The sequence below is a fragment of the Ursus americanus genome, chromosome 30, assembly GCF_024610735.1.
Source record: "Ursus americanus isolate L20-20 chromosome 30, mUrsAme1.1.p, whole genome shotgun sequence".
Classification (NCBI taxonomy): Eukaryota; Metazoa; Chordata; class Mammalia; order Carnivora; family Ursidae; genus Ursus; species Ursus americanus.
The window spans coordinates 9,314,502-9,341,028 of record NC_142156.1 but is presented as its reverse complement, the minus strand read 5'-3'; the positions used below and the strand labels follow the sequence as shown (position 1 = coordinate 9,341,028).

At 49.8% G+C, this 26,527-nt stretch overlaps 1 long non-coding RNA gene across 1 annotated transcript; it reads right to left on the bottom strand.

The window, feature by feature from the left end:
• Positions 1-1,897: 1,897 nt before the first annotated feature.
• On the bottom strand, positions 1,898-22,036 carry LOC148107436 (uncharacterized). The gene is made up of 3 exons (XR_015722314.1): positions 18,734-22,036; positions 9,208-14,808; positions 1,898-3,992 (listed from the first exon to the last, which is right to left on the bottom strand). It is a non-coding gene; the product is annotated as an uncharacterized LOC148107436 (long non-coding RNA).
• Positions 22,037-26,527: the final 4,491 nt, after the last annotated feature.

Genomic DNA, 26,527 nt, shown 5'->3' with positions numbered 1-26,527 from the left:
GCTTTTCTGCTTGCAGAAACTCTGTTCTATCTCTTACCTAAACCCAGCTTCTAGAGTTAAACTATACCTATGTCCTCTAAGGTATTTTAAAATCCCCCTCTCCCAAAAGTTAGCACAACCTCTGTCCTTGCAACTGATCCATCCCCACCCGAGCCCCTCTGGCCTAGAGCAGGAAGCGTTTTAAATTGAGCCCAGAACTTGAAGAACTTCTTAGAAGTGACTAAAATGCCCTCAGCGTCGGGCTTTGCCCCTTCTTGCCTGTGAGTTGGACCTTATAGGCCACACCTTCAATGAAGCCCCGAATGACAACTTTGAATACCAGAATAGAGTGTTAAAATCGCAAAACCAGACTTAAATTGCTGAAACTAACCACATCTGCTCCTGAGAGTCAGGCCTGAGTCAGAGCGTCCTAAGGGGAATCCAGGCCTGACCAAGATCCCAGGAAGGCAAGCTTCTAACACCCTATTTCTAGGCACTGGCTGAGCAGCTGGGGGCTATGAGAGAGGACCCACCCATCACCCTGGAAGCTTGCCCGGCAGACTTCTCTATAGGACTCCTCCCCGGAGACCTTTCCTATGTGGCACATGACACACCCCAAGGTGACAGTGCCAGGCACACTCCTGGGGCTCTCTGGCCAGCCAGAGCGTTCATTTAACCTCCATCACATGTCAGATCTGTAGGCCTCAGTGAGCACTGAGGACCAGAGGGGTTCCCAGGGCTGGTTCCTAAGAAGGAAAGGAGGAGGACCACCCCCATTTACTGGGGACCCTCTATGTGCCAGATGCTGCATATCCTTTTTAATTTTTTTAAGATTTCATCGATTTATGTATTTATTTATTTGAGATAGAGAGAAAGAGAAAGAGCACGTGCATGGGGGGAGGGGCAGGGGGAGAGAGAGAGAATCTTAAGCAGATTCCATGCTTCTGAGCGTGCAGAGTCTGACATAGGGCCGATCCCACGACCCAGAGATCATGACCTGAGCTGAAACCAAGAGTCAGACCCCTAACCGACTGAGCCCCCCAGGCGCCCCGATACTGCACATTCCTTATTATAGTTCGTCTACTCTGTAAGGTGTCTGTTTCCTCAGCACGGAATCCCCAATGCCCAGCAGAACAGACACTAGGTAAATATTTAATCCTGATGAGAGTAAAACAGATACCATTTATCGAGTGGTCTTATGTGCCGGGTCCTGCTCAAAGCGCTTTATCTCTCTCAGCCCACGCAGTATGTGCTGGATGGAGACAATATGACAACCACGCTGTGAGGCTAGACTCTTTGTTCCGACTTTACCCGGGAGGAAGCTGAAATGCAGAGAAGGTAAGGGGGTGGTCGGAGGGCCGACAGGTAAGAAAGGGACAGCGAGGCCAGGCTTTGCACCCAGGGAAATGTGGCCCTCCAGGAAGCGGAAGGGAGGGTCTGGGTTGAGTGAGTGAGATCGGGGTGCAAAGGGAAAAACCTAGTGGATTTTGAAGGCTGCACCCCTGAGGAAGAAGGAGCAAAGACTGGCCATTGTCAGTGGGGGCGGCTGCAGCTGGCACCCTCCTGGAGCAAGTGTGTCAGATGCGGCAACACCAGCCCAAGCCAGTCCCCTAAGAAATGCTGACATCGTGTCCTCAAGACCACACCCTTTTCCCACAGGAAGAGGTGGAAATGAACCTTAAATTTCATCATGGCCACTGAGGAGGGCGCGGGGTGGGGGGGCGAGTAGGGCTGCTGGCCCAGCGATCAACAGCCCCTATTTCTGTGAGCGTCTCTGGTCAGATCCTCTCCCAGAGTCCTGGAGCCAGGGCAGTATGTATGTTGGGGGGGGGGGGGTAGCAGGCGGCTCCCCAGCTCCACCTGAGATGAGTCAGCGGTGACGCCCCCGCCCTGGACTCTGGGCAAACCTGGGCAGGGAGGAGCACATCGCAAACCCCGTCACCCCCTTGGCCTCGTTCTTAGGGGAGACCCCTAGGGTCGGCTTGCTGAGGGGGCTACAGCGCTGGCCTGCCCTCCTGGGCAGGCCTTCAGTGGACCTGACTTCTGAGGTGGGACAGGGGCCCCAACAGGGCAAGGCCTGGGAGTGGCACCCAAGAAAAGGAAAGAGCTGTGACCCTTCTGCCCCTGGCTCATCCCATGGTGACACAAATGACCACATCTGCCCTGGTCACCCGGCCCCACCCAGCCCAGCCTCTCCAGCACACGGCATTCTCTTCTTCGCAATGCATATCACCACGGAGTTTACTTTGACCCACACAATGCGCTCGCTTGTTATCGCCCTGCTGTCTGGATGCTCCGCGGGCCGCCCCTCCCTGTACGTCTGGAATGGAGCTGGGCACAGAGCAGGTGCTGAACAGCTGTGGGTGAGCCGTGAGTATGACAGGCCTCGGTCACAGCCACACCTCCACCTGCAGTCTTGGTGCTCCAAGCACCCCCACCCCAACTCCCAGAGCCGGGCCAGCAGGAAGTCCTGACTTGGACGTGGGTCCCCTTGGAATACCGAGTATTCCAGAGATGCTCCGGGTTCTGATGGGGGCTGTGGTTCTCTCCGAGGTCCGGAACAGCAGGAGCTGCCTCAGATGTGGCGGAAGCTGCTACGGGCTGGCTGGCCAGAGACCTCTCTGCCCACTGGCGGGGGGGCTCAGGCACTCACCCACTGCCGATCTCCCTTCAGGGCCTGCCTACCTGCTCACCCCTCTCTCCGGCCAGTCCCCTGCCGTGTCTCCTGCTGAGTTCCTTCGGAGAGGGGGATCCCTTGGCAGAACTGTTTGGGCCCTCTTTGCCTTCGCCCCACAGCCTTCTCATCCCAGAGCAAACAAGGGCTATGTGGATATGAAGAAGGGCAAACCGAGCGGCAGACTGTTCCTTGAACAGCTGTTCCCGCCCATCTCACAGCCCAGCCCTCCGTCAGGCCCTCTCTGCCTGGTGTTTTCCTCCTGCGATTTTCTCTCTCAAGCACCTTTCCACCTGCCAGTGCTGCTGGGCTGGTCTGACCCTATCTGAATCCCAGGTTCAGACACCTGGACATGCGTCAGTTCTTTTCCATGAAGCCCGTGGATCCCATGCAGACTGGGGGGGGGGGCATATTCCTGGCCATATTCCAGGAGGTGTCATGCCCACCCCCTCCCACCTCATGTTCCATACCTATTTGGGAACCAGTCTATTTCTAGCCCATGGGGCCCCTCTGAAGGGTACTGTGGCCTGATTGCTCTGCCCTGGCTCAGCCAAAACATCCCTACCCAGGAACCCAGCCACCGAGAAGCTGGGGGAAGAGAAGGCACATTTCCTGAGCACCCACTATAAGCCAAGCCGTCTGCTGGGCCCTTTCGAACATAAGATCTCAGAATCCGCTAACTCTTCCATAAACTTTTCATGAACACCTACTCTGTGTCATGTTTGATCAGCCTCATCTTTTTTACACTGTTGTGCACAATTTCTGTTTCAGAGTTGAGGAGACTGAGGGTCCGAGAGGTGAAGGGACCTTTACAGGGTTACACAGCTAGTAACTGATGCTGGAGTCCGGGCTCATCTCAGCCTGCCACGTCGTATCCCCAGTTGTGGCCTCAAGAGGCATGCTCAAGGAAAACAAGGCACGAGCCACAACATTCTACTCACCTAAACAAGGGGTGCAAACTCAAGTGCCTCCTGGACCCAATAGATCATTTACAAGAGTGAAGCGGTCCAGGCGTAAGACGACAGGGAGGGGTGGGGACTGTGGGTAACTGCAGAAGTCACACCCATCTAAAGCCAATAGGTGCTACTCATCTCCAACAAAATGTGACCGCGTGGGACTATGGGTCAGTGTGGCCAGGTCTGATTTTTCAAAGAAAATCTGGAAATCTGAAACTTTTATGTGAAATTTACAAACAAAACATTTCTACTTGCTGGCTGTATCCGGATGACAATTTGGTCCTCTGAACTAGAAGATGCTCCACAATCTTGGAAAAGATCCCATGTCTACAGACCAGCTGTTCTGAGTTTTGCACTGTTTGGTCCTCCAGATGCCCCGCTATCTGGGGAGAGAAGACAGAAGATACAAACATCCAAAAGGTATGCCACACTTGAAGAAAGACACATAGTTAAAAAAAAGACACAGGACCACTTGAAGGTCTGAGCTCCTCAGCTGCCAACAACAGAACCCAATTCTAGGTAACTTAGGCAGATAGGAATTTGCTGGAAGGACATCTGGAAGCTTAGAGAAGCAGTGAGAGAAATAGAAGCAGAAAATTGGCAGACACCCAGACCGCTGGAGGCCGGATGAAGTCCAGATCATCTCTCCTCGTGTCCTTCCAGAGGTTCCAGCCAAATGATCCAGCTTGGTGAGAAGGAATATTTGATACTTTCGTTCCATACAAAATCTGATATTTGATCCAGAAGGTGGAGCCGCCCCCAAACACAGGTGGGAGGTTCAGATGCTGGGAAGCTACACACACACACTCCTGCCGTCCAGCTCACAGTCTAAGCTGGAAGGGCTCTTGAAGAGCCTCCTGTCTTTCATTTTCAGAATGGAGAAACTGAGGCACTGAGCAGGCCAATGATTTGCTCAAGCCACACATAGAGGGGTGCGCCTGGGCAGCTCAGTTGGTTAAGCATCTGCCTTCGGCTCAGGTCGTGATCCCAGGACCCCAGGATCGAGCCCCATGTTGGACTCCCTGCTCAGCAGGGAGTCTGCTTCTCCCTCTCCCTCCCTGCCTGCTGCTCCCCTGCTTGTGCTCGCGCTCTCTCTCTCTAATAAAATCTTTGAAAAGAAAAAAAAAAGCCACACATAGAGCTCGTGGTCAAGCCACATATTGACCTCCTGATTAAGGGTTTTCTAACTGAGCTGCAAAGGGCTTCAGAAGTCATGAGAGGGGCACCTGGGGGGCTCTGTCGGTTAAGCATCTGCTTTCGACTCAGGTCATGATCCCAGGGTCCCAGGATGGAGCCCCACATCAGGGTTCCCTGCTCAGCAGGGAGCCTGCTTCTCCCTGTCCCTCTGCCTCTCCCCCTGCTTGTGCTCTCTCTCTCTCTCTCTCTGTCAAATAAATAAATAAAATCTTAAAAAACAATAACAATGATAAAACAAAAAACATAGCTTCAGGAATGGTCATATTCTAGCTCACAGGGAGTGGGTTCACAGACAATGTGTATTTTGTGATTAAGTTTTATAACATATTTCAGGGTTTTGCTCAGAAGTTACCTTCTCAATGAAGCTTTTATAGTTGCACTGTTCAAAATTATACCCACTCTGTGCTCCCTTGCCTCTTTCCTGCTTATTTTCCAGAATGCGTATTACCATCCGAGAGATGAAAAGAGTCAGCTTTTTTGTGTGTTTGGTCTCTCTCTATATATATAAGGTACAAAAGCAGCACCTGGGTCTGTTTTAGTCCCCACCATACCCCCAGCATCCACAACAGGGCCTGGTACCCAGTAGGGCCCCCGTAAGTGTTTTTGGAATGAATATGTTATATGGTATATATATTACATAACAAAATGGCTTTGGAAATTTAAAGACCATACTTAACAATTATTGGGCATTACTATGCGTCAGGTCCTGGGTTGAACACTTTATGCGCCATAAGATCTCACTGAATCTTCATTATACAGATGAAGACACTGAGGCTCAGGGAGCCTGTCGCTTGCCCAAGGTCAGAGCTAGGATGTGGCAGGAGCAGAATTTGAACTTAGTGGAGACGAGAGGCTGGAATGATCTGGGAGGTGAACTGGGGACAAGGTTGGGCTCGAGAAGCAGAGGCTCGGAGGTGAGGTCTCAGAGGAGAATGCTCTTCTAAGGCAGGGCCCTGTTGTTTAAGAGCTGGGCTTGGCCGGGTGGGGCTGGGAGTTTACCTGGGGACTCGAAGCCACGCCGAGAGGGCGGCTGGTGGACTCTGGCGGTTGTCAGTGGAGCGTGGAACTTGTGACCATACACTCAGATTACAATGAGCTGAGAAACGCTGGGAAGGCAGCTCAGAGCCTTATAGACTCACCTCCCCAGTCCATCCAGGGGCCCAGGAGGGCAAGCTAATTGCAGAAGGACAGGCAGCCAAGAAGCCATGGAGTGGAGGCTTCATCATCAGACTTTCTGAATCCCTGTACTGTATGGTCTCCTCTCTCGGAGCAGCTCAGACTGGGGAGCCGGCCAGTCCCTGCTGGCCGCTTCTTTCCTCCCAGGACTACGTTTGAGGGAAGCAGGGACTCCTACAGAACCACTCTCTGCCCCAATCTGTCCCCTGAAGTGACCCATCTTCAAAATACATCCCAGGACTGCCTGGGTGGCTCGGTCGGTTAAGCATCTGCCTTTGGCTCAGGTCATGATCCCAGGGTCCTGGGATCGAGCCCCGCATTAGGCTCCCTGCTCAGTGGGGAATCTGCTTCTCCCTCTCCCTCTCCCTCTGCCTCTGCTGTTACCCCTGCTTGTGCTTTGTCTTTCTCAAATAAATGAAGTCTTTTAAAAAAATTCACCTTTTTAAAGTGTAAAATTCAGTGGATTTCAGTATAGTCATCAACTTGTGCCATATTACCACACTTCAATTTTCAAATTATTTTCATCACCCCCAAAAAGAACCCCTTATCCATTAGCAGTCACCCCCCCCCCCACCATTTCCTACCCCCAGCCCTGGTTAACCTCTCATCTAAATTCTGCCTCTAGGATTTGCCTATTCTGGATATTTCATATAAATGGAGTCACGCCATACATGGTCTTTTCATGTCTTGCTTCTCTCAGTATAATGTTTTCAAGGTTCATTCACGTCTTACCATGTATCAGTACCTCATTGTTTTCTTTTTTTTAAGATTTTATTTATTTGTTTGAGAGAGAGAGCACGTGCTCGTGTGCTTGAGTGCGGGGAGGGGCAGAGGCAGGGGGAGAAGCAGACTCCCCACTGAGCAGGGAGACCCACACGGGACTCGATCCCAGGACCCTGAGATCATGACCTGAACCGAAGGCAGATGCTTAACCAACTGAGCTGCCCAGGCGCCCCAGTACTTCATTGTTTTCAATGGCCAAATATTCCATCGTATGGTTAGAACACATTTCCTTTATCCATTCACCAATGGATGGACATGTGTGTTATTTCCAGTTTGGGACCATTATGAACAATGCTACAATGAACATTTGTGTGGTTTTTGTGTGGACACCATTACATTTCTAAATTAATTAATTTATTTATTAGAGAGTGAGGGCTAGGGCAGAGGGAGAGGGAGAGAGAGAATCTTAAGCAGACTCCAGGCCCAGTGCAGAGTCCAATCTCACAACCCTGAGATCATGATCTGAACTGAAATCAAGGGTCGGACGCTTAACCGACTGTGCTCCCCAGGTGCCCCCCGACACCAATACTTCTTGCCTGAACCAGACCACTGACCTCCTCACTAGGGTCCACACTTCTGCCCTTGGCCCCCAGGGGTCTGTTCTCACTGCAGCCGGACGGGTCCTTCGAAAATGGAAGTCAGGTCCTGTCATTCCTTTGTTCTAAGCCCCCAGTGGCTCCCCCTTACCCTCAGCATAAAGTTGAAGAGCCAGCACTCTCCCTGCCCCGCCTCCAGCCCCACGGCTACCCTGGTCAACCGCAGTGATGCGCACTTCCGCTTCACCGCCGTGTCTCAGTTCCTCAAACGAGCTACGCTCCTTCCCAGCTCCAAGCCTTTGCAAGTGCTGGCCCTTTGCTGGGAGCCTTCTTCCCTCTCCTTCCACCCTCTGGTCTGCAAACTCCTCACCATCCCTCAGGTCTCCAGGGAAGATCATTCATACTTGCAGAGAAGCCTTCTGTAACCTTCCCACTAGCCGGTGGGGCGATCGGGTTTAGAAGGGCAAGGCTGGGGGGTTTGTCTTGAAGCTGCATTTTGGCAGCTGTAGGAGATGCTCCTGGTACTCTGGCCGGATCCTCTTTCCCAGCATCCACTGTCGAGCCCCCAGGAGTGGCGCTGCTTCTTTCTCCAGAGAATTGCCTTCCTCTAAGGGGTCTTGCCTCACCTAGGAGGTTCTGACACCCCCTAGTGTTCCCCCACCCAGCAGCCTGCAGGCAATGGCTGATATAGAGACACAGAAGACTGGTCCTCTTGCCTCGGTGGGGGACAGATCTGTGGTGCCATTTGGACTCCAAAGCCCCTTGCTCTTTGCCCCCGCTACGGTAGACCCCAGGCCGAGACTAGACTTGATCTAGCCCCTCGCCTGCCCTAGCCTGCTTTGCTCACTTCTTCACTGGATGCCACGCACCCGAGCCAGACTCAGCCTCAGATAATCGCATTTCACACGAGATTAAGAAATTATCCATGTCAATATCAGATACAACCCCTCCCTGCTTCTGCTGGTGGAAACGATGGGGAAGAAGGCGATGCCCTTGGCACTGACCCTGTGACTGGGCACCCCATCTGTACCCCCGAGGCCTCACGCACTTCCCTTTGTGGCCTTACATCCTTCGCTTGTTCGTTGACTGTCAACTGTCTCTTCCTCACTTGATCTTAAGTTCTCCAAGGGCACAAACCACATCTGTCTCATTTCTACCTTATCCTCATTACCCACCGGGCACCCCAGGAGAGTTTAACAAAGATTTGGTAAAACCCTTTCCTTGCTGCAGTGTTTGCGATACCAGACGATGGGAAACAACCCAAATGTCCATGAAAGGGGAACACCTGTTCATTGGCACCTGTAGCAGAAACCCTGGTTGGCTGGGCTTGCTTACCTAGCAGGCTTCTTCCTTGCTCGGTTTGACAGACTCATATGCAGTCAGCAGCTCTGGACCTGGCTGGCTGGTTTGCTTTCTTTCTTTAAAAGATTTTATTTATTTATTTGACAGAGAGAATGAGAAAGCACAAGGAGGGGGAGCAGCAAAGGGAGAGGGAGAAGCAGGCTCCCCATTGAGCAGAGAGCCTGACATGGGGCTCGATCCCAGGACCCTGGGATCATGACCCAAGCCGAAGGCAGATGCTTAACCGACTGAGCCACCCAGGCGCCCCTGGACCCGGCTTTCTTGATGCCTTACATTGAGGTCACAGAACCCAGAGAAATCTCAAGGCACCATCCAATCATCAGCCACCCACTTGGGAGCCAGCAGAGGGCAGAATAAAGGGCGTGGCCCTTATCTGGCTACCAAATTCGGCTTTCCAAAGTGTGTGCACAGACACACACACACACACACACACACACACACACACACTATGACCTAGAAATTCCATCACTAATAATTTATCCTAAAGGAGCAATCAAGGACTATGCTAAAGGTTTAGCTGGAAGCATATTCACTGAAGGCTTACCTAGGACAGGTGGGGGGGATGGCAACACCCCTCATTCATGGAGACCTCATAAGTGAATTAGGCTGCAATCGCACAAAACACTGCGTGCATTCTTCATGCAGTTTCTAAGCAGTTGTTTGAAACGAGAAAGGAACAAGTAAATGAGAGCAAGGTCAAGTGTCAGGCAGAGCTTGATTCAAATTCTTGCTGTACTCTTTCCGAGGAGCGTGACCTGAATTCACTTAATTCGCTTCCCTGGACCTCTGTTTCCTCATCCACGCAACGAGAACACAATCAGACACCTCATAGCAATCAGGAGCGCCTCGCTGCCGGAACAAGCCACTGCGGGAGCTCCCTGGCCGAACCCACAAAGGCTTATTTCTCTCTCGTGCTAAGTCTGATACGGATGTGCCTGGGTAGGTGGACAGCCTTCTGCCAACCGTAGACTCTGGGATCAGGTTCCTTTCCATCCTAAGGCTCCCCTTCTTAAACTCCCCTGTTCCCTTCCAGGTGGACCGGAGGGAGAACTGAAAGACTGGACGGGAAGCTTCGTGGCCAGGCGTGGGGGAGGGTACGACCCTCCTGCCCACACTCCATTGGCTGCACAAGGCACGTGGCCCTCCCTAGATGCAAGGGCGCTTGGGAATGTGGTCTAGTCGGTGCCTGGGAAGGGGAAATGGACTCGGTGAACTCTTGGCTTTGTTTCTGATCCACGCCTCATGGGGGCTCCTCTGAATGAATGAGGTGGCACGTAGTAGGCACTCAAATATGCCAGGCTTTTCCTCGTTCCCTTTATGTGACTGTCCTGACTTTTCAAAAACTGATGTCCTCCTGAAAAGTTCTGTGTAAATTGAGGCAAGATGTTTATGTCCGGGGGTGGGGAGCAGAAGAGAGAGGGGTAAACTGGGGGGGAGGGTGTCCATCTAAAGGAGCCCTAGAGGGCACCTCGGTGGCTCAGTTGGTCAGGCATCTGCCTTCGGCTCAGGTTGTGATCCCAGGGCCTTGGGATCGAGTTCCCCGCCGGGCTCCCTGCTCCATGGGGAGCCTGCCTCTCCCGCCCCCTCTGCCTCTCTCTCTCTGTCTCTTGTGAATAAATAAAATCTTTAAAAATAAATAAAGGAGCCTAGAGAAGAGGTCATCCCATCCACCACTTCACCCTCATCCCACTCAGATTATTCTCCAAAAAAAATGAGTCCCACGATGTTTCTCTTTCTCCTAAAGCCGTCAGTGGCTCCCCATTGGTTTAAGGACCGAGTCTAAACCCCCTCCCCTCCTCGTGGAGTCTAGCCCCAGCTCATCTCTCCAGCCTCTGCACCTTTTGTGGCTTTCTTCATCCTGTCCACACTTCTTTAATTTCTAGAATGTGCCTTGTTTCACACCGCTTTCCATGCCACAAAGAGGCCCACCCAGCACTTCCTCAGGAAAGTCCAACTCCTCGGTCTAGACAAGGTGCCACTGCTGTACCCTCATGTAACTCTCTCTGCTTTTCCTCCATAGTGATGAGCTCATTTTGTAATTTAATACTGGTCTCTCCCACCGGACTGTAAGCTCAGGAGGGTAGGAGTAGCATTCATTTACATATACTGTATGTACCTAGCCCTTTATTATCCTCATCTGTAAAATGGGGATGATAACTGCTAAGGACTGGATGTAGCCCCTCCTCGCCCCTCATTGAAATCCACAAATTCACATGTTGAAGACCTAATCCCCAATGAACGGTATTTGCAGACAGGGAACCTTTACAGAAGTAAAGAAGTTTAAATGACGTCATAAGGGTGGGGCTCTGATCCAATAGGATTAGTGTCCTCATGGAAGAGACACCAGAGGGGTGCCTGGGTGGCGCAGTCATTAAGCATCTGCCTTCGGCTCAGGGCGTGATCCCGGCGTTATGGGATCGAGCCCCGCGTCAGGCTCTTCTGCTGTGAGCCTGCTTCTTCCTCTCCCACTCCCCTTGCTTGTGTTCCCTCTCTCGCTGGCTGTCTCTCTCTGTCAAATAAATAAAATTTAAAAAAAAAAAAAAGACACCAGAGAGCTCACTCTCTCTCTCCAAAAAGGACATGTGAACACTTGGTGAGAAAGTAGCCACCTGGGACTCCTGGGTGGCTCAGCCGGTTAAGCATCTGCCTTTGAGTAGGTCATGATCCCAGCGTCCTGGGATCGAGCTCTGCGTCGGGCTCCCTGTTCCGCGGAGAACCTACTTCTCCTCCCTCTGCCGCTCTCCCCCTCCCCACCTGTTGTGTTCTCTCACTCTCACTCTCAAATAAATAAATAAAAATTTAAAAAAAGAAACCTACCTTCCTGGCCCCTTGATCATGGACTTCCAGCCTTCAAAACTGTGAGAAGTAACATTTTTGTTGCTTAAGTCACTCAGTTACGGCAGCTCAGATGGACCAAGATGTAACAGAACCCACCTATGTTGTTGTTTGTTCAGGACTAATTGTTAATACCTGTAAAGCACTTAAAACTGCTTGGCATCTAGTTAGTCCTATTAACTGTTAAGGGGTCACATACCAGATGAAAGTATTTGTGGAATGAATAAACAAATCCATTTTGCAAGTTTAAGTTCTTATGCAATGGTTTCCTTGAAGTGACCTTAATTGCATTATTACCCCAAGATATTCAGACACAGACGAACTCCTTAAGAAGAGAATTTATAAACAAAAATATGGAGTTGTAAGAAGCTGTTTGTGTCTCCAACTCTTTTTTCCCTAGAATGCCCACCAGAGAGCCCCCTGACGTCTTTCTCCTTCCAAATCTGGGCTGGCCCCAGGAAGTGACCGACGCAGGAAAGAAGAGAAAGCTGAATCTTCTTGGGTTTAATCCACCGGGGTAAACAAAGCTAATACAATCGTAGGTGTAGCCAGGTGGGGAAAAAACCCAGGTGGGTTTGAAAAGAAGCAAGGTGGAGTCTTGGTTTCACTGGCCCTGGGCTAGTCTTGGGGACACCTCTGAACCTCAGTCTCCTCTTTTAGAAAACCGTGATAATCTTATCTAGTGCACAGAATTGTAGGGAGGACCAAATAAAAAGCCTCTTGTAAAAATGTCAGCTGTTGCTATTGAATCACTACGTTGCAAGGACCTCTTTAAGACGCAGTTATCCAGTCAAGGTGACAGAGCAGTGGTCCCCGCTCCCCACGCCTGGAGATGTGCCCAACACAGTCAATCAATGTCTGCTGTTCAGCACTCAGAATTTGAATTCAGCCCGGAAGTAAATTCTTTTTGCCATAGTCTCTGCCATTACCTATCATAGATGCTTGTCTTATTTTGTTTTATTTTACCGACCTGGCCCATAACGGCCTCTTTGTGGAGTATGCAACGTCTGATCTAGATAGAAAGTTCTGTGCCAGTCGGGTGATATCTGGAATGCAGCATTATTAATCCCAATCACTGCTGTATATTGAGGCGGCCCGAGCTGTATACGTAATGTATGTAAGCCAAACATAGCCGAGCTTCTGCGCGCCCAGTCTCTGCATGGGGACTGACTTGGCAGGAAAAATGTAATTGGAAGTAATTCAAATCTTCTCCCGATCCCTTGAAAAAATGCAAAGGGGTGAGTAGACTTGGAAAAAGAGCTTTCTTGCGGTATAATTGACTTACAATAAACTGCACATGTTTTGGGTGTGTAATTTGCTAAGTGTGGGCGGTGAGTATCCACCTGTGAAACCAGAACCGCAATCAAGATAATGGATACACCTAGAACCCGGGCAAGTTTCCTCGTGCTCGTTGTAATCCCCCCCCTCCTCCCCGGCCTGCCCTCCCTCCAGACCCGAGGAACCACCAGTCAGCTTTCCATCGCTGGAGATGACTTCGCATTTTCTAGACTTTCCTATAAGCGAAATCGGACAGTATGTTCCGAGGTTCGCCGGGCTTCCATCGCTCAGCATAACTACTCCGAGATCCAGTCGTGTAGTCGCGTGGGCGCGAATCACTCGCTCTGTTGTCGCCAAGCTCACATCCGATTGCACGGAGAGGACAAGCTTTGTTTGTGCGTTGACTGGCTGATGGTCATCTGGTTTGCGTCCAGTTTTCGGCGACTACGGACAGAGCTGCTGTCCCTGTGTGTGACGCACGGTTACTTGTGGGCAGCTGTTTTCACTGGTCATCAGTAAATACCGAGAAGTGGAATGGCTGGATCATATGTTAGTTGTATATTTAACTTTTTAAGAACTACTAGCTATTTTCCAAAGCGGTTGTACCACTTTACATTTCTAACAGCAGGGCGTGAGGGGGCCAGTGCTGGTTAGGGGCGGTCTTTTCCATTTCAGCCGTTCAGATAGGTGCGGTTTGGGGGCGCCTGGGTGGCTCACTCCATTAAGCATCTGCCTTCAGCTCAGGTCATGATCCCAGGGTCCTAAGATCAAGCCCCACATCGGGCTCCTTGCTTGGCAGGGGAACCTGCTTCTCCCTCTCCCTCTGCCTCTCCCTCTCCCTCTGCCTCTCCCTTCCGGCCACCCCCCACCCCTGCACTCATGCTCTCTCTCTCTCTCAAATAAATAAATAAAATCCTTTAAAAATAATAATAAATTAGCTCATCTAATCCTAACATAAACCACAAAAGATTATAAAGATCTTTAACCAAATTGTAGTGATAAGGAAACAGGCTCAGAAAGAAAATGACTTGCCCCAGATCACACAGCCAGATGGAGGATTTGAATCCAGGCCCACCTGGTTCAAAATCTTGTGCTGCCCTTCTGTTCTGCAGACCCTACAGTTCCGGAAGCCACGATCGTAAAAGATTCCCACCAGGCTCTAGTGGGAAGAGAAGTAAGAAAAAAAAAATTTTTAGGGCCATTTAGCCAGAAAGAGAGAACTAGCAGTGGTGGCGTGCAAATAGTCTTCAGACACTTGAAGGACTGTATTTGACCCAGAACACATCATTTCTTAACCCTCCCTTCCCCTAGAGGATAAAAATGTTTTTCAGTGTTAATCATGTGATAACCAATACAGATCATTATTTTCTCCATTCATTGTTTCATTTTATTTTTTAAATATTTTTATTTATTTGAGAGAGAGAAAGAGCGAGCACCAGAGGGGGAGGGGCAGAAGGAGAGGGAGAAGCAGACTCCCCGCTGAGCTGGGAGCGGTTGGGGGGGGGGGTAGGGCTCAATCCCATGACCCCCAAGATCATGACCGGAGCCAAAGTCAGACGCTTAATCGACTGAGCCACCCGGGCTCCCCCATTCTTTCATTTTAAAACAATTACCAGGAAGTAGGAATGCATTTCAATTTTAAACGTATTAGTGAATTCAGTAAAAATATCATGTGTGAACTAAAATTAGCAGTAACCAAACAAAAGTATTACATCTTGCCGTTCGCACTGTGTTTCACAGTTTTCAATTTTAAACACAAATAAAAACTCCAAGTGGCCTTATAAAATGACCGAATTAGAGGTAGGCTAAGTTCTATTTCTTCATCGTTATAATCGCTGTAGTATCGTTGTTGTTGTTCTTGTTGTTGTTTAATCTACTGTTTAAAAGAGGACTATACAGTGCCATAGGGGCTGGAGTCATGACCATCCCCAGTGATTTTATATCGTTAAAAACTTACTCTTGAAACCAGATGGCTGAGACCAGCTGTGCCAGGGACCAGCCGTATCACTGGGAATTCTCCGAATTAACTTCCCTACAAGTAGATGACAATGTTTATTAAAACATAAACAAAACCAAAAACAAAAACCCAAAGGTAAGTTATTAAAAAGTGCTAGTTTTACATTTATATTATTGTGTTCTATTTTAATTTATATTATATGCCTATTATATAATCATTTATATTACTAAAACCCAACAGTACAGCAATTCTTTTAGAATTTAAAACAACTGGGGAGTGTAGGGGGGAGATTATGTTATACCTGACATTGGTGAGAACTGCTATTGCATTTTGAAAAAACTAACTTTTAGCTCGATTTATCATTACATTAAAATTCTCTACATGAAATGTTCCCCCTTCAGAGCTGGCTGGACTAATGGGTGTAAGCAGTTCCTCCCTTTGCTTCTTCCTCCAGGAGGGCAAGATGTCTCAGTGAGTGGTGGCAGCCACTTTGTGACCATGAGGGGAGTCACGACTCAGTGAAGCTGATGCTATGGACTGCTGAGAAGGAAGATGGAGAGAATCTGGGCTCCTAATGATGCCACAGAGTTGTCCTTAGCTGCCCTGGGGAAGGCTGTGGGTGAATAAGGTTTCTGGGGAGAAGATGGGAGAATTTTAATCAGGGTTAAAAAATTACCCCTTCTTTATAGCTTTCACTTTGTTTCCCTTATTTCAAGAACTACACTTTTGATGGGTGTTGACCTGTCCTTTTTTTCCATTCCCCTACTTGTTCCCAAAATATAAAAAGGGCAAAGTGAGGGTGGCCTGGGGACCACCCTTAAACTTGCAACTGGTGTCTGAGGTGAGGGCAGTCTTGTGGAAGGTTATGTCTCTCTCCTTGAGTTTTGCCGACTCATTGCAGAAGTGTCTGGCCATCTGCCTAAAATAACACCCCCATTTCCTTGCAATTTGGGGGGTATGAATTTCCACCACAGCTGCTAGGGAACTGCGCTTTATTGATCTGAAATCCAATTATTCCTGAGCCAAGGCTTCCGCGTGTTCAGGCAAGGCGGCATTCATGCTCGGTCATAACTCGGCTTCCTATTTTTTGTCTTGTACAAAGGTCATGGGACTCCTCTACAGGCAAACATGTTTGAGGGGGGCCTTCTGGCCTTTCGTCTACACTGGTTACGCTGATATGCCCTGGGTCCAAGCCTGTGGACCCCCCACCAAGGCTGGTAAGACCACTATTTCTGTGCCAAGCTTTGGTGCAGGCGTCTTGGTTCAGACCAGCTGCTCCAGACCCGGGATCTAGCCTCTGCGAGTTTTGCCTGCATCGCTGATCCTCGGGAACCCCAAACCATGTCTCCAGTCTTGGGATACCTTCCACTTCCCAGAGGATGGGGGCTGCTGCAAGCCTCTCCAAGCTCCTTCCTCCACCAGCTCCCCCAGACGGTCCAGGGTTATCTCCGTGCTACGGCCTTTAGAAACTGGGCTGGCCTCTCTTCTCTGTAGGTGGGCGTGACCCTGGAGTTGTGCAAAATGGCAGCCCTCTGATCTTCCCTTCCTCTCCGCACCGCCTACTTCTCTCTCCTACCTTTGCACCACTCACGCCCTCCCTTCCTCCTGCCGCTCCAGCCATCACCCATCTCTGTAAAAATGTCAGAGTCCCCACCGAAGCCCCTTTTTGTAAATTGCTAAGTACACAGTTCCCGGAGTCTGCTGACTATCAAAAGCCTTTCTTCTCCGGAGTTTCTGCTGACTCGCAGAGGGGAACAGAGGGACTTTGGTCTCACCATTTGTTGACTCCTCTGGGGGCAGGAGCGGGGAGGACGGGGTTGGCTGGAACAGTGGGGGTTTCCATGCCAGACAGTGGCTGGTCTCGTCTCAGTGTATGTAAAATCAAACATATCTCCAACCACCAAGATTAATTTCCTTCTGAAAACATTCCCCCCTATCTGCATGGAAAATTAATATTTCTCCAAGTCACCGCGTTTTGATTGAATTTCGTGAGAACCAGTAACCCTGACCTTATTATGCTAAGGGAACATTACCCCTCCCTGCTTGGGGTCACATTACAAAGACTTCTCATATGAGCAGCTCACAGTGAAAGGGCCATGCCCAAATGGCTCAAGTGTGTGTGTGTGTGTGTCTCTCTCTCCCCGGCTACAGAAGGGGCAGATGTAAATCTTGTTTGACCAGGGCCACACTTACTAAGCGCTTCCACTGTGTCTGGCATACAGTAAGTGCTGAATGACTGGACGGCTATTATCATTTCTAGCTAGTTATACATCTAATAGACATTCTTCCCATTTTTCCTTAGTAACAGAATCCCGATCCTCGAATAAAGATATTTCCCTGCTTCTCTTGCAACTAGGCATGGCCATGTGACTGGCCATGGCCATTTTGGTCCATGAACGGTAGGTAGAAATACCCTATAAACCTCTAGGAGTCTGGGGTGCCTGGATCAGGTAAGCATCCCACTCTTGATTTCGGATCAGGTCCTCATCTCAGAGTCCCAGGACCAAGCCACGCGTTGGGGAGTTTGGTCATCTCTCACACTCTCTTGCTCGCTCTCTCTCAAATAAATAAATAAATCTTAAAAAAAAAAAAAAAAGACTCTAAGAGCCTCAGCTTTTAATTCAGTTCTGACACTCACTACCCAGGCTTAGTGCAGACCCCACAGGTTAAGAGCTTAGTCCCTCAAGACTGCCTCCATCTCAGATGCTGGTCACAGGTATTGGGCTCCCAGGGTACCCACACTTTTGTCCGACTTGGCATCACATCAGAAGCTCCCATGCATGACCCCATCCTCAGTTTCGATCATCTGTTATAATGGCTCACAGGACTCAGGGACACACTTGACTATTATTGGCTTATTAGAAAGGACATGATAAAGGGTACAAATACCAGCCAGAGGAAGAGGTACCTAGGGCGGGATTTGAAAGGGTCCGCAGCACCGGAGCTTCTGTCCCGGTGGAGTTGGGGAGGGGGTACGCCACCTTCCCAGCACAGGACATGCTCACCGACCTGCAAGCTTTCCCAACTCTCTCATTGAGGATTTTGACGGAGGCTTCGTTATACAGCTATGGTTGATCAAATCACTGGCCATTGACGATTAACTCCGTGGGCAGCCCCTCCCCCGTCCTTAGAGGTCAGGGGTGGGTGGGAGGGGCTGAAATTTCTAATCCTCTATTAGGGTTCTGGTCTCTCCGGTTTTGAGCCCCCACAGCGCCCCCGCCCACCAGCCGTCAGTCATCTCATTAACATACAAAAAGACAGTTTTATCCTCTTGAGATTCCCAGGATCTTGGAAGGTCTTAAATCTAGAACGGGGACTAAGGTCAAATAGTGTAACAAAACATGCTCCTACCGCCCCTGTCACTCCAGTTTACACGGGTTTAGGGGCTCGGTGCCAAGATCCAGGGACGAAGTCCAAATACATCTTTCTTAGCTCATCAGTATCACGGTAACCTCCGTTGTGTGGTGGTCTGGTCTGCACCCTGCCCGGTGCCCCGGGAGTCTCTCTGTGTCCGATGGTTACCTTTGGCAAGTGGAAAGACCAGCCGGAAATTGCGGGGCAGGTCAGTGCGCTGGAGATGGAGGTAATTACTCCCTCCCACCTCCTGGCTTGGAGTCACGTGGTTCTGGCCCCTCAGGACAGCCCTTTTCCAAAGCCCTGGAGGCCATTCCCACCCTCACCTGTGCGGGCCCCAGCCCCCATCCCGGATACTCCAGCCCTTGGGTTTTCCTACACCTGCTCCCACTTTGCTACAGAGCCCCTTTACGGAAAGCCTCCCCACATCATCTCATCTGAGCGTGCCGGCTGTATCCTGCCAGGACCCTGTAAAAATGAAGCGGCACAAAAGACAAGCCTTCATCCCACTCCGTCCGTCCTCCGGTCTTTGGGTTTCCCTCCCCTGAAACAACCAACGTTCCCAGGCTCCTTTGTATCTATCCATCCATCCAGAAACACGATCACCTGGTTCTTGTTTGCCGGTTTGTTTTGGATTGTCAATTACCTGTGAATCTCGAGGCCCACGGAGGCATGTGAATGGATGTGACTCCGTGCCAGGTCCTGAGGACCCCCGCCCGGTTCAGCTCGATATCCCTCTTGTCCCTTCGTATCCTCGCAAGGGCCCTGTTTTCGGGGGGGGGGGGTGAAGTCCAGAGGCTGGGCGTGTAGTATGTGCTCAAAACAGTAGCTATTTTTATCAGGCTGAAAACTAACATTCCATCGATGCCCGCTGGCTGCAGAGACTCAACCGCGGTTTCTCTCGTTGCATTATCACAACCACCCCGTGAGGCCCACATTACCCGACTTTGCAGATGAGGGAAGGGAGGCTCGATATGCTTCTGGGACTCGGTTAGCCACGGGGCTAGTACGCAGCAGAGCTGGCAAGTTTGGTGTCTGGGCAGCAGCACTGCCTAGCTCTGGGGCTGACGCGTGGACTCCGGCTAACTCACTGCTTCACTTCGATTCCTGGTCCGTGCATTATAGGAAGTCTCTCTGGGAAGTCTCTCTTTTGCTTCTAAACGCACGGAGGGCAGAAGCCACAACGGAGACACCCACGGAGCTGTGTGAGACAGAGTTTCTGCAACTTGCCTTATCCTGAGAAAATTGCCCACGGTCTTGGTCAAAGAAGAGATTCTCTGTCAATTTCTGCCAGAGTCTGATTCAGGAACAATGAGGGCGGGGCCTTGGAATAGGAAACTTTTTCACGCTGCGGCGGGGAGTTTTTAAGGAGGTGGCAGTGACGGAAACTTTTGCTGCGTGGAAGTAGAGCGCCCTCTGCTGTCAACGCGGAGGATGACATCAAGGCGGAGGAAGGCACTGCGGGGGCGCAGGTCCCTCTCTTCCACCTGTGTTTTTCTGTCTCTTGTCTTTGTTCTACCCTTGAGGGTCACTATGTGCCCATATCAGAACTGGGCAGGGGTTAGGGAAATAAAAAGGCAGGGTTCTCCTGCTCTCACGGAGTTTACAGTCTAATTGTACTGACAGGACACCTTCAGAAGAAACAGGTTCAGAAAGCGTGGATTGGCTCCATCCCACAAGTATTTCCTGGGCATGTGCTGTGTGTATAGACTCCAGGAGTGTAGGATCAGCATTTATGAACTCTGTGTGCCCAGGAATAGACATACCGTGGGTTTCACCACCAGGTAGGGGTCCAGAGAGGAACACCTGAGATGGGGAACAGAGTTGTGAGCGCCAACATAGCCTGGAGGAGCCTGGTTCTTGGGGGGGGGGGGGGCGGGGCAGGGAGGAGTCACCACTCAAATAAAAATAACTTTATCTTAGGGCGCCTGGCTGGCTCAGTCTGCAGAGCATGCGGCTCTGGACCTGGGGTGTCATGGTTCGAGCCCCATGTTGGGTGTAGAGATTACTTTAAAAAAAAACTTTTTTTGACATAAAAATTTAAGTATTCATGTTAAAGTAGTCAAATTATTTAGAAAATAATAAGCATGAACATGAAAATTACCTGAAATCCCACTATTTCGAGATAACTACAGATTATTTCTCTAGAGACCATCTTTCCATACGGCTCACTGTGGTTTATCCTGACACACACACACCAAATCCTTTCACTAACATGCAGTGTCTTTCGGACACTCCTTTTCTTTCTTTTTAAAATTTTTAAAAAGACTTATTGGGGCACCTGAGTGGCTGAGTCGGTTAAGTATCTGCCTTCAGCTCAGGGCATGGTCCCAGGGTCCTGGGATGGAGCCCCACATCGGGCTCTCTGCTCAGCGGGGAGTCTCCTTCTCCCTCTGATTCTTTCCCCCTCTGGTGTTGTCAAATAAATAAATAAAATTATTATTAAATATTTGAGAGAGAGCGTGCAGAAGTGAGAGAGCACAAGCAGGGCAAGTGGCAGACGGAGAGGGAGAAGCAGGCTTCCCACTGAGCAGGGAGTCTGATGTGGGCTTGATCCCAGGACCCCGGGATCATGACCTGAGCTGGAGGCAGACACTTAACTGACTCAGCCACTCAGGGGTCCCACTTTCTTTCTCCTTTCCTTTCCTTTCCTTTTCCTTCCTCCCTCCTTCCCTCCCTTCCTTCCTTCACCATATAACTCACCCATTTAAAGTATCAGTTTAATGGTCTTAGGATATTGCAACAAAGTTGTGCAACTATCACTACAATCTAATCCCCACCCCCAGTTTTGCAGCACTGTAACTGACATAAAACATTGTATTCGTTGAAGGCGCACAACATGATTTGGTGTATGTATATGTTGCAAAATGATCACCACAATATTTTAGCTAACATCCATCACCTCACATAGTTATTTTTGAGGTTTCTTTTCTTTCTTTCCCCAACCCTGCTGTTGTTTTGTTTGTACGTACCTTCCCACCCCAGGTAACTGATGTTGACAGCTTAGAGCACATCCTTCCACATCTTTCGCAAACACTCGTATACAGAGAACAATACGCAGTTCTTTGCCCCTTGATGCAAAGAGCTTGTATATTTGGGGCTTACTCGGGATCTACAAAATCAAACCCTCTGAGTGCGGAGCCACGAATCTGTATTTTTAACCCTCAGTCTGGGGCTTCCTGGTGCTGCGGTCCTGCTCCAGGGAGGTAGGGAATGCTGGCTCGTGAAGGCTCCGGTGGCCGTTGGCAATAGAAGGGGTCAGAAGGAGACCCAGGAGGACCTTCAGGACAGGTTAACAGGGGTAGGCGTCCAAGGAGAAAAGAACTTGTGCAAAAGCATAGATGTGGGAGAGAGTTCCAGGTGTGCCCTGGAGACGGCAGATAGTGTGGCTGGGGAGAGGTTGGAGCTTGAGGTGTCCATGGCCTTGAATGCCAGAATCAGGGCTTATGAGTCAAATGGGATGAGGGCAAGGACTCTTATGGGAAAAACTTTTGCAAAAGAAGAGAACTCAGCCTGGCCAAGAGGAGTGGGGCACTCACATTAATAGCCGCGTAATGACAATCACTCCGTATTGGGGTGTGGTTACAGTAAGCCAGGCACAGCGTTTCGTGTATGTTACCTCATTAATCCTCCTAACAACTCACGGGGCAGATAGTATTTTCAGGCCCGGTCCAGTGAAGAGGAAACCGAGGCACAGAGATGTTAAGCTAGTTGCCCAAGGTCACACAGCTGGTAAGTGGCAGAGCCAGGCTCAAATTCAGGCAGTCATGGCCAGAGTCTGTGCTCTTGACCATTGTTTTTTGTTCCTTGGCACCTTAATCTCTTAATCTGCAAAACCAGCTCGAAAGTGACAAGGCCGATAGGCAGAATTACCCAGAACCACCACCGCCACCAAAGTGATAGTAACAACTATTTAGTGAGAGCAAGCTGCCTCAAAAAAAAAAAAAAAAAAAAAGGTAGCATGGAATAGTGGTCAGGGCTTGGATTCTGCCATCAGAGGGATTTGGGTTCAAATCCTAGCGTTGCTATGCATCAGCTGGACAGGTTATATATCCTCTTAGAGCCTCAGTTTTCTCAGCTGTAAAATGGGATAAAAGTACCTACCTCGGGGCGCCTGGGTAGCTTCTTCGGTTATGCCTCTGCCTTCGGCTTGGTCATGATCCCAGGGTCCTGGGATTGAGCCCCGAGTCGGGCTCCCTGCTCAGCGGTGAGTCTGCTTCTCCCTCTCCCCCTGCCACTCCCCCTGCTTGTGCTCTCTGTCTCTCAAATGAATAAATAAAATCTTAAAAAAGGATAAAATACCTACCTCATGGGACTGTTGAGTTAAATGAGAAAACGGGTTAACAGTGCATATACCAGCCACTGTTTGGTAAGGGTGAAAGGGTAGTGGGGCTGGGAGGAAGAGTGGCCCGAGTTGGAATACAGGTGGGCCCTGAGTTGGGATTAGGGTTGGTAGGTGAATTCCAAGAGAACTCTGAGACTGGCTGGAAGGGCACCCCTCTTGTGCTACCTCCTACAGCCAAGGGGGAAGGCTTTTGCCTTACCTGAACTCGGCCTTTGCAAATCGCTGCTCGCCCAGGAGGAGAGAATGGCGATGAAGCTCACAGCTTCCACTTACTGAGTATCTACCGTATCCCTGTTGCTCCATTATTAGGTCTGTAGCTCTCAGACCGTGGGCAGGTGCCTCAGGGTACTGCCGACTATTTAGAGGATTTTTGAGAGGTCCACAGCGACACCTGCTGGACACCGTGCAAACTGCTAGCTCAAGGTCCTTTGCAGTTTCAATGTTGGAGCTTTGTTCCTTTGGAGGATGTGGTAACTTGGTAAAGCTGCGTTTACGGCAGTTCCGATAAAAAGCAAGTATCACACAAAAATTACTGTGGATCAGGAAATGAGGGTGGAAATGCCCAATCTAATTCCAAGGGTTGAGTTGCGTAGAGCCCAACAAGCTCTCATTCCATTAGTATGTATTTAGGATTATTCAAGAAGGAACTAAAATATTTTTTCTTTCAATTTATGTGAATTTTTCAAGTGGCTTCTAAGTTGTTAGGACATAAATATTTAAGAGTTGTTTTGACCTAAATACTTACTAACCCTGTTAGTTTTTACTGTGGGGTGTTGTTTGTTGAGCGGGTGGGAGTAGGAGGTAACCTGAAAAAATTTCGGAGACACTGGGTGCCTTGAACCCATAAAGTTTGGGATCTCTGCAGCATGCTCTTTACAAAAAGTTATCTTGAGCAACCCTACCTCTGTTTTACAGATGAGTCAAGAAAGGCTAACTCACGTGCCTGAGGCCCCCCAGGGGTGGGGCTGGTATGTGGGGACAGCGACATTCAAACTAGGTCTGTGTCGTTCTCCAGAAGGCAAACAGCTTCTCAATTTAGATTTGTCTCAACTGTGGTGAAGGGCAGCCCTTGTTTGCGGAGAAGCAGGGTCACGTTCCTGACGCGTCCCTTCTTATTCACCCCAGGAAGCCCTACTCAGGGGACCCAGGACAGCAGCCTCTGTTGTAGTGGGAGCAGAAGCCTCCGGGAGGCTCTGCCACTCCCATCTCCCCCGCCAAGCAAATCCACCTTCAGTCTGGAGTCACAGGCCAGCCACCAGGCTGCAGGAGGATGGGAGGACAGGAGGACTCAGCCGTTAGAATTCAAACACCCAGGCGGGCGAAGAATCGAGGCCCCGCCCTTGTCCCTCCCTTCGGTCCCTTTTCTAGGTGAAAAGTCACCACGGGGCAGCTGTGGCGAGCAGGCAGCCTCCTGGCAGTTAGGAGAAAAAGGAGACCGTGAAGGGACAGCACACAGCATCCTCCCTGTCCTTCAGCTTGGACTTGAGAATCCTGCCCCCAGCAGTGAGCTGTCTGCTCCCCAGAGCAACCTGCATGGGAGGAAAAGCACTGGGGAAGAGGTGGGGTTTCCCCCTTCCCAAGGGCAACTGTCAGCAGCACCCTGAGCAAGTCATCGAAACCCTCAGAGCCTGTTCCCTCCCCTCTGCAGATGGGAATAGCAGTACCTACTAGGTGGCGTTGTTCTGAGAATTTAATACACGACTAAAGCTTATACTTAGTGCACGGCAAGTACACAGGGTCTGTTTGCAGTGACATTTAGCTATTCATTGTCAACAAGTAATTACTGAGTACCTACCTGTACATACGAGGCAATATTCTAACCACTGGGAATACAGCAATGAATGAGACGCATGAAAAAGCCCTGCCCTCAAGGGGCTTACATTGTAGCAGAGGGAGACAGACCGTAAATAACAAACCTAGAACATAAGTCAATTACAGAGCAGCCGCTGTCCATAGAAATAGAAAAATACAAGGAGCTACATATGTAATTTACAATTTTCCAGTAGTGCTGTTACAAAAAAAAAAACAAACCGGAGGGGGGGGTATTAACTTTTCTAATTTTTAATTTAGAAATTTTTTTTTTAAGATTTTATTTATTTATTTAACACGGATAGAGACAGCCAGCGAGAGAGGGAACACAAGCAGGGGGAGTGGGAGAGGAAGAAGCAGGCTCATAGCGGAGGAGCCTGATGCGGGGCTCGATCCCATAACGCTGGGATCACGCCCTGAGCCGAAGGCAGACGCTTAACCGCTGTGCCACCCAGGCGCCCCTAATTTAGAAAATTTTAAATTCTGTTTTAAAAACATGTTAACTCTCTTGCAATACATCCAAAATATTATCATTTCAACCAGAGGCATTAGCCACATTTCAAGCATTGACTAGCCACATGTCGCGGACTGTGTTAGGAGGTGAAGGGAAGGGGCCCCTGGGTGGCTCAGTCGGTTGAGCAACTGACTCTGGGTTTTAGCTGAGGTCATGATCTTGGGGTCCTGGGATCCGGCCCCATGTAGGGCTCCGTGCTCAGCAGGGAGTTGGCTTGAGATTCTCTCCCTCTGCCCCCACCCCTAAAATAAATAATCTTTAAAAAAAAAAAAAAGGTCAGTGGAACAATAAAGACATAATACAGGGAAAGGGGGACAGGAGCCCCCGATAAGGGGGGAGGACAAGACAGGGAAAGTGAATTTGTGCTGACAGAGAGCTTAGTACACCAGTGAACCAGCTTCCCTTGCTCTGTGCTGGCCTGGCCCCGCGGGGACGGTTTTCTGGCCAAGGGTGCGTTTTCATCTCTTCTGCTGCGGAGCTTGACCTGAGTTCTGCAGAGCCCTGAGATGCAGGCCTTCTGGAAATGCCCGCCTGGGGGGAAGCCCCTCACCACCACCCTGCTCACTCCAGGACAGGGCACTGCGTATTCCTTGTCCTGGGAGCTGAGGGCCACCCCAGGGGACACACTTCAGGAATTTTGTCAAGGATCTGACTGTAACAGGGAAAGAGGGAAAGAGGGAGGGAGGGAGGGAGGGAGGGAGGGTGTGTGTGTGTGTGTGTGTGTGTGTGTGTGTGTGTGTGTGTGTGTCTGGCGGTGGGGGGTGTGTGAGGGAGGAGTTCTTGCCCAGGGCTGGGATTAGGGGGAGGCAAGTGAGGGTTGCAGCCTGTCTTTATTTAAAATTGTGGTATTTTAGGGGCGCCTGGCTGACTCAGTCAGTGGAGCATGGGACTCCTGATCTCAGGGAGTCAGGAGTTCAAGCCCTGTGTCAGGCGTAGAGCTTACTTAAAAAAATAAATAAAATAAAATTGTAGTTTTTTCTTCCTCACAGATATTTTTGCCTGGACTTAAAAAACATATTACATTGACTATTTTTTTTTTTTAAAGATTTTATTTATTTATTTAACAGAGATAGAGACAGCCAGCGAGAGAGGGAACACAAGCAGGGGGAGTGGGAGAGGAAGAAGCAGGCTCCCAGCGGAGGAGCCTGATGTGGGGCTCGATCCCGTAACGCCAGGATCACGCCCTGAGCCGAAGGCAGACGCCCAACCGTTGTGCCACCCAGGCGCCCCTACATTGACTATTATATCATAAAATTCACCCTTTCTGAAGTGCTCAACTCAGCAGTTTTTAGTATTTTCAGAGTTGTGTGACATCACCTAGCTATTTTAGAACGCTTTCATCATCCTGGAAGAAATCCCTAGACCCATTAAGTAGTCCCCCCCTCCCCCGCAACGCTCCAGCCTCCCCCCCCCCCGCCCCCCATCTACTTTCTGTCTGTATGGATTCGCCTCTTCTGGACATTTCCTAGAAACGGAATTACGTGTGGCCTTCTGTGACTGGTTTCCTTCACTTCGCACAGTACCTTCAAGGGTCACTGCATTTCCTTCCTTTTTAGGCCCAATAACATACCACTGCACGGGTATACTACTTTTTACTTGTCCCTTTGTCCACTGATGGATATTTACGTTTTCTCCCCTTTTTGGTTATTGTGAATAATGCTATTTACATTCACATGCAAGCTTTTGTGTGGACATGTTTTCAATTCCTTTAGGGTTTGCATTAATTTGGGTTTTTAATATATTGTATAAAAATATAGTTTTTCTCGATTACT